The 8,627-nt window shown below is 54.9% G+C and overlaps 1 protein-coding gene across 1 annotated transcript in view; it reads right to left on the reverse strand.

Annotated features, from left to right (window-relative positions):
- DISP3 (dispatched RND transporter family member 3) overlaps nt 1-4,998 on the reverse strand; it is a 48,666-nt gene extending 43,668 nt beyond the window's left edge. Inside the window, exon 1 of the mRNA XM_047728325.1 lies at nt 4,606-4,998. The gene's annotated coding sequence lies outside the window, so the exon portion shown is untranslated. The remainder of the gene's footprint in view (nt 1-4,605) is intronic.
- Between the last annotated feature and the right edge of the window lie 3,629 nt (nt 4,999-8,627).

The following is an 8,627-nucleotide window of genomic DNA, read 5'->3' on the forward strand; positions in this document are numbered from 1 at the left end:
GGGGACCTGGGCATGTGAGCAGGGTCAGGCTCGAGGTGGGGGTGCCCTGTGCAGAGCAGAGGACTTGGTGTGACATGCAGCAAAAGCCAGCTGCGGTTCACCCCTGTGCTTGGAAAGGAAGTATTATAATGACCGCCTGCATCCGCTCAGCTCCTTCCCTGGGGTCCCCTGGATGCTTCCCACACACACACACCAGCCTGGCTCCCTGGCTTTCAGGTTCTGCTACCAACGTGTTGCTGCATGATGCTGGGCAGCTCGCCCTCTCTGAAGTCACTTCCCCATCTACAGAGGCCTCTTAAAGCCCTGACATCTCACAGAGTTAAATCATTTTTCCTAATTCAAGCTTTATAGGAGGCTCCCACCTGAGCCCATCCACAGGCAGAAAGGTTTGGGCTCCCGTGGTTGGGGACAGAGTCCAAGACACTGAGGCAAAGTCCCCACTCCCAGCGCTAGCCTAGAAACCACAGGTACCCACCCCCGGTCCCTGAGAGATGGCCAGAGCTGAACTTGGGACACAGCCCTGCCCTTCACCCTTCACCCTTGGTGGGGCCAGCAGAGGAATTCACATTCTTTTGAAAATCATGTAAATGGCTTCTCAACAAATACTGTTCATTCAATGAATGAATGGATGGATGAATGCCAGAAACAATGCAGAGTATTGGGCAAAACGGGGACTTTCGGTTTATTTGATAAAAATCCCCCATTTGGCCTCTCCTCAGTGTATGGCCTTGGGCAAGCCTCTTCGCTTCTCAAACCTTGGTTTTCCTGTATATTAAATGGGAATAACAATCCCTATTCCACGAGGTGGTTATAAGGTCGATGAAACAGTATATGTAGATGCTTAGTACGTACTCAACAAATGGCAGCGTCGCGATCAGCACTGTTATTACCAGCCTGCTGCTCCCACTGGAAGCCAGAGGACCCGAGGCCATTACCCTTGGATGGTGCCCGTTTCCAAAGAGTTTCGATGCTCACACAGAATTGCAGTCCTCCCACCCTTGTGCCTTCCAGCTGGTGAGGGGCAAAGAGTGGCCGTCTGGTCTCCCCAGGCTGGGCTGGGGAGGCTCTGCCACCTTCCCTGGGCTATCCTGGCAGCATCCACGTCTCTGGCCTTTGTCAAGCAGCTGGAGTGTGAGCCACACCGTCTGCCCGTGAAATGCGACTTTCAGAAAACATGCCTATTTGGGAGTTGGTGCATGTTTCTATTTCGGGCCGACACTGCCCTCTTTATTTATTTTCCCTGGGCTTTGCATTTGGAACCCAGCTCGGAGGGGCGTTTTGACAGACTTTGACACTGCTCCCAGCTCCTCTGGCAGGAGACATGCTCTGGTGGGGGCGGGGTGGGCAGGGGGAAGAGGATTTAAAATGACAAGCTTTCTCTCAGCTAGGACCCACCAACAATCAGACACCCCTGCCTCACTGGTCCAGCCCTCGGTATCTCCATATGTGGGTGGGAGGAGGAGTAGAAGAGGTTCAGGAGGGGAAACAATTTCAAAGAGGGGGAGGAAAACCAAAGAGGCTAATCATTATCAATACCAATGATGTTGTTATCAACCACGGCTGTCACCACCACCACCACCACTTTTGGGTGCCTGTTTTTATGACTGACAGTGGCCTGGAAGACTGCCCTTAGGGAAACCACCTCATCTATCAGCATCTCACTGTGCTCATCCGTAAAGGCGATTTTGCAGAACTCAGCTCACGGGGCTGTAAGAAGTGGACACTCAGTCAAATGGCAGCAGTGACTGTCTTCCCTCCTGGCCTCAGATCTTGGCCAGCTGCCCATGAACAGCTGACTTGGTCCGGGTCTTAGGGATTTGGGGCTGATTGCCAAGACCCTACCCACCAGGCAGGTCTCTAATGGTGTTCTCAGCTAGTGTCTTCTCTGTGGTCATTTACAACCAGCCCGGAGTTGACCTTAACTCAGGGAGGAAGGACCTTAACTCAGACAACTCCGTCTGCCTTTGGATGACCAGATGAGTGAAGGGGAGAGGAAGAGACAAGATAAGTGTGCTTAAACTGTTAGAGAAAAGGGGTTAAACCATAATTCTAAGGCTCTGAGGGTCAGGAGATCCCAGCTGAAGTTCCTGCTCTACTACTCATACATTCATTCATTCATTCACCAAGCATCCACCAGCAGAACCAGGGGTTCATGCAGAATCAATGTCTGCCTCAACAGAAAATGTGCTTCAGCAGTGTGACCTCAGGAAAATTACTTGACATCTCTGGTCCTATAAAGGAAGTCATCTGAACATCCCTCATTCAGGGGACAGGATGAATTCACCAGTGGGGTGTGCCTTGAGCAGGGAGGAAAGGTACTATAACCTCTGAGGTTAGAACCCTGATTTTCCCACCCACACTCAAGAGTGAGCTAATGTTCCCCATTATTAGGATTAAATAGGGACCCTTGAGGTTCGCTTCAGCCAGCCCTGTTCTTGCACAGATGGGAAGCCTGAGGCTCAGGGAAGGGAAGTAACTTGACCAAAGACACACCGGGAGACTGTGGCCAAACTGAGAAAAAATGCAGGTCTCCTTACTCCCACTCCAGTGCTCTTTCCACCACATCACACTGGGACTCTTCCCTTTCCAACAGTTTTTGGATATTAAGGGCAATAGCAGAAGAGGTATCAAAGGGCAAGCCAGAACATGGGTACCAGATCCTTCAAAATCCCCATGGGATGGGGGCCCTCTGTAATTCCAGAACAGAGGAATCCTGGCCCTTTGGAGAGACAGTTGGGGCTCTGGGGCATCCGGCCCTAGACACGTTCCCAGGAAGGGGCCGGAAGCTGCTGAGGCCATGGGCAGGGAGGGAGGCGGTGTCAGACTTTCACAGAGAGGGGAGTGGGGGGGAATCTGCCTGGAGAATGGAGTCAGCTCCCTCTAAGGTCAGCTGTGTCCATACTGGAGCAAAGATTGACTGGGTCAGACCCAGGCTAAGGAAAGTTGGTGGAGAGTGAACTGGGAAAGACGGTGGGGTGGGGGTGGGGGGGTCAGAGAGGTACATAGGAGAGGAGAACAGAGCAGGGAAACAAAGAGAAAGTGCAAGCAAAAAATGATGCAGAAAGAGTGGTGTGTACCCTGGTACACATTTGTCTGGAGTAGGGTCTGAGGAAGGGGAGCAGGTCTGAGGGTGGTGAGCTGAGCAAAATGGACTCTGAGCCTAAAATCCAGATTCTGTAAGGCCAGGTTTCTGCCCATAGCTTCCAGTGGGCCACAGCCTTCTCCTTCTGTTTGGCAGATGCCTGGCTTCCTGCTCAGGTCTGCATTGGGGGTTGGGGGTGGGGGGTGGGGATTGCTTTTCCTCACCAAGATAGTGTGTGTGTGTATTGTGTGTGTGTGTGTGTGTGTGTGTGTGTGTTGTGTGGGGAGCCCAAGTAGCTCTGTGAATCACTGGGTATCTCTGTGAGCACCCAGAAAGGAGCTCTGGAGTCGGGCTTAGTAAGATGTCCAGAGACAGCGGGACCTGGAGGAAGAGGCTGCACAGATGATAGTGTTTGTGGGAAGACCTGAGTTTGCCCACGTGTGAGTGGATGGATCGCCCCTCTGTGTGTGGACTGTGAATGGATATATATTTGCATGTGTGGACTGTGAATCTGTGTGGGGATTGTTTGCAGGTGGTCTGTAGGTCGGTGTGAGTGTGCGCAAGGACCCTGGGTCCGTGGGCGTGTGCGCGGGGGTTGTGCGTCTCCAAGGCAAGCTCGCGGCGCTGTCCGCGGTGCTGAGCCGGGGCGTGGACGGGATGGCACCTGCGTCCAGCCTCAGGGGGGCTGCCGGACAGGGGCCTCGGAAAGGAAGTCTCCAAGTCTTCCTTGGAGGCGCCTTCCCAGTCCGAGCTGCGGATCTCCCCGGGGAGTTGGGAAAAGTTCTCTCCCAGCGGCGGGGTTGGCTCACGGGACTCCGCGCTACTCGCAGGAGGAATCTTACCCCAAGCCTCAGCGCCACCACTGCCCCCTTGCTCAGCCCACCTCCACCCTCACTCGCCTCTCCGCAGGGCCCGGGGACCCTATCGCATCCGGCTTCCTCCGCCCGCCCAGTCTGCCTCAGAGCTCCCGCGCGCCCGACAGGACCTGCAACCAGATTAATTGCTTTCCAGGACTCGGGAAATGTCCGGCCGAAAGCACGAGTGCGCTAAGGTGGGGAGTGGATGGAAAGGAGGTCATTAACCTTTTCCTCCCTCTGCTCTAGCCTGGCCGAGATCCGGATCCCGGGCGGCTTCCAGACCGACACTCAACTTTTACAGAATCAGTCATCCACCCGCGAGGACGAGCAGGGGGCTGGAGGTCGGAAGCCTCCCCGGAGACCGGAAATCTCGCCAACTGTGGATGTCAAACTGACCCACGCAGACCGAAGCTGCTCTGGCCCCGGGAGGAGTTGGTGCGCAGCTGGGGCCCGGCCGCGGGGGGGCAAGCTCCGGGCTCTGCCCACCACCAGCTGGCTTTCCCGGGGACGCCAAGGCCTGCACCCGGGGCTGGCTGGAGAGCTAGAGAACTTCTCACACAGCCCCGCGCAGGCCGGGGTGGGGCGGCGCGAAGGGCTTGCCCCTTCCTCCGAGCAATGCATCCCCCAGCCCCGACCCGGATGGCGCCCAGAGGCCGTCGCACTCACCTCGGCTGGCCAAGCTGAGCTGGCTGAGCCGCGGGCGCTGGAAGAAGGCGCACGGGAGGGGCTGGGGGCTGCGGCCACCCCACCGGGAGGACTTGTCGCCTCGCGGAAGTCTCAGTGAGAAGCTCTTCGGGGCTGCAGGAGGCCGGGGTTTCCCGCTCCACTCCAGAGAGCACAGACCGCGTACAGCCAGGTGCAGATCCTGGTCTCCAGCGCGCAACCCAAGCACTCCGCGCCGCCGCCGCCTTTTATTCGCCGCCCGCCTTTGTTTGTGTCCCGGCTGCTACCATGGGGTGTGGGGGTGTCCGGGGCAGGCTCTGGAGCTGCACGGCCCCCAGACCACTGGCGCCCCCGGCCTTCGCGCCGCCTGGCCTTGCGTCAGTGGCCGGTGAGGGCCTGCGGTCCGCCGCTCATTGCTGTCTCTGGAGTCCGCCGCCAGGCGCAGCGGTGGCCGCCTCTCCCCCTGCGGGAGCCGCGCGGTGGTACAATCGGGCTCCCAGTGCCGGTGGGCAGGGCTGCGAGAGGCGTAGCGACCCCTGGGGGTCGATGCACGCCTCTGCAAACGGCCCAGGCCGTGACTCCTGCCCCGCCCCCAAGTTTCCTAGGTCCCCAGGTCTCTCTCTGGCCTGCGCTCCTGTCTCCCCTTCCGCACAGCCTTGGCAGATCACCAGCCGCCCGGACACTCGAGGGCATCCCCGGGTCTTCTCCGGAGGGAGCTGCCAAACCCGGGCTCCTGGCGCCATCCCCTCTTCCCCCCTTTATTCACCTTCCTGGCACCAGAGCCCAGAACCATGCCAGCTCCTGGGACCGGGCATCCCTCCAGCTTTAGCACGTGGTCTGCCTGACACCCCCGTCCAAAAGGCCACAAGGAGAAGGGACTGGGCAGCAAAGGCCAGTGCCTGGCCCATTTCTGTCCATCAGGGCTCAGAAGGCATAAACATCGGTGTCACCTGGGGAGCGCTGAGGGGGGTCGCCTCAAAAGTGGGGTAGCCACAGGGCCCCAGCTGCAGAATGCAGAGGTTTTCCTTACAGAAGCCAGGAAGAAGGGAGGCCACCACCACTGTTGTGTGAGGGGTGAGCCAGATTATCATACATCCTCAGAGTGTGTGCGGAGAGGAGCAGGGAATACAGAGATGGGGGAAACACACTCAGCCTGCAGCAAGTTCCCAGCTTCTGGGAAGGATAAGAACAGGAGAGAATTCTAAAATGAAACACTAAGCCCCACACTCACACACAGGTACTCAACCCATGCTAGTTTCTCCAGCCCTTCCCTATAAAAGAGGAAAGCTGAGTTGAGGGGACCTCTAACTCCAGGGTGCTGAGTGGAGCTCCTGCCCTGTGGCTCACCTGTCATTCCTGCTCTGTGGTGTCCAGTCCCTGGGAGCTGTACCCGCTGGCTCGCTGCCAACTAGACACATTGGTATTTATGACCCTGGATGCCTTGAGAGCTCCTCTATGCAGAAGCAAATGGCCCGAGCCAGTGTCCCTGCCCCAGCACTCACTCCCCATGTGCTCAGGATCCTCAGGGGAGCCATTGCCAGACTGGCCAAGCCTGTTAGGAAACTCCCAGTGGCTTCATCTGGCCTTGAAAACATTTAGGGTTGGAAGCAGCTCCTGATTCAAAGGGTGCCACCCTGAGCTTGAGGGGCGGGGGACAGACACAGGAGGCCTCTCCTGAGAAGTGGGGAGTATGTGTGTTGCTGCCCCCCAAGATCAGTGGCCATATCTGACATAGGAGTACAAAGGAACAGACCTAGCGCCACAGTGCACACTTTGAGTCTCCCTTGCCACATCCCAGAGGGAAGCCAGAAAATGTGGAGCCATGGGAGAGGGTGGGAGGAAGGAGAACAGGGAAAAGATTGGTTTTTAAGGGAGCAATAGGGGAGATACAAAATGTGTTCCCAAGCCCAGCTGAGAGCAAAGGGTTTTCTTTGCTGGGTGAATGGCTTAGTCTTCCCAGTTGGTTCCTGGAGTTGCTGCTTCCAGAAGTCTTCTTAAAGTTCTCCAAGCCTCCAGTACTGTAGCTCTCAGTCTGACAGATCCACAGAGAATGTCACTGGGGAGCCCCCAAAGTGCGGTGCCACCCCCAGCTCACACCTGGGGACACAGCCCCCGCTCCCCTGGGAACTATGTTTAGCGGATGGGGGTCCTAGCTTCATGCCACCTAGCTAGCCACAGCTGTAGCCACCTTAACCACACCCTCCTCCAAGCCCTCTCTGCCTCTGGGGGTCTCCAGATGATCTCCAGTAGGGGATGGGCTTGCTCTGCCCTTGTCCAGGGATTTCTGGGTACTGAGGATGCAGAGGCGGAGGCCCACAGAGTGGGAGGAGGTAGGGAGTGTGGTGCCCAAGAACACTGAAAGGATGCAATTTTCCCAGGCCATCAGCAGAGTTTTAAAAATGCAAATGGAACCGGGCCTTTGAAATATGCCTGCCATAAAGTGGAACTGGTGGTGGCAGCGGGAGCTGGCGCGGGTGTGGAAAGTCATGAAAAGCCTCCTCGCGGGGTCTCATCCTCAGGTTTCCTTCCCTCCACTGCCCACTCTGCCTGTAGGACGCATGTTTATGGGGGACTGGAGATGTTGGACTCAGAGATCCCTGCCCAACCTCAGGGCACCTCCCTGAAGCTTCCTTTACCTCAGTTATCTGTCCTGCAGAAAGGAGGCAGAGACTGAGATTCTCCATCTCCCACAGTCCATACTCCCCCCTTACCTCCCTACGCCCCCACCCCCCATCCCTCAACCCCCCGTGCTCTGCTCCAGTGCTGTCTGCTGGAAGTTCTTCCTGGGTCTGATTTAAATGCCTCTTGGTGCCGATAAGCAGCTTCCCTTATACTCTGTCTTCACAACTAATTTAAAAGCTTCTTTTGTAACGGGTTTGAGCTATAAAGGGCTGCTTTGTCCTTCATTCCCATCCCTTTATTTCTGTTTTCATTTTCTCTCCAGCTATGTTTGAAGCAGAGCCTCTGAGCCCAACCTCTGAGTCCACCACTCCCAGTAAAGCCATATTTCTGTTCCACCCCTTACCAGTTGTGTGACCTTGGGAAAGTCATTTCACCTTGCTGAGCTCAGTTATTTTGTCTATAAAATGGGAGTGGGAGAAGTACTTATCTCATACTAGTGGTTATGAAGAGTTTATTAAATGAGTGAATCTCAGTGTATAATAGCATTTAGCACAGTGCATGGCACAAACCAAGCTCTAAATAAATGTTAGGTGGTGATGGTGATGATGATGAGGAGGAGGATGGCTTGCTGAACAAGAGATGGTCTGGAGCTGTGTTGCTGGAGGTGACCATAACCTTTCTCATTTCTTCACCCCACCTCCGATGAGATGAGCTGTGTACAAATCAAGTCTCTCATGAGATGGTTGAGCAGCTCAAGGGAAGAGTATATGGGGAGGATTGGAATTGTCTATCCTGAAAACTACGGAAGAGTAAGATAGTTGCTTCATTATTCCAGCATCAAGGAATAGAATAATTACATTTAAAAGTAATTCCCTCTTCAGTCTGCTAACACACTGATTTTGGAGCTCTTGGCCCCAACTACTCTCACCTCTCCATGAAACCACTGAGTAGAGGCAAGTGGACTTGGGTGTGCTGGAAAGAGTTCTGGATGTAGAAGTCTTTTACTAACTCTATGACCTTTGATAAGTCACTTCATTTCTCTGAGACTCAGTTTCCCCAGCGGCGAAATGGGAGTATAATGATCTGTGCCTACAATATTCCTGTAATTATCTTCTCGGCTGAGGCAGAACACAGATTTATAGGCAACCATCTGATAATTATTTATATATATAGTTATATGTGGTTATAGTTATATGTAGAGATAGGTGGAATGATCAATCCCTCTTTCCATGACTTTCAGGGTTGACTGCACTTCCTTTCATATAATGGATGCAAAAGAGCTCAGGAAACTTGCCCAAGTTCATGGTGATCAATTTCTGACTCAAGGTGATATAGGAAGTTAGTGGAAGAGTTGGGTTGGACCCAGGGCTCCCTGGGTTCAGTTTTGAGCTTCTACCAAGGCA

Source organism: Lutra lutra, chromosome 4 (genome assembly GCF_902655055.1).
Source record: "Lutra lutra chromosome 4, mLutLut1.2, whole genome shotgun sequence".
NCBI lineage: Eukaryota > Metazoa > Chordata > Mammalia > Carnivora > Mustelidae > Lutra > Lutra lutra.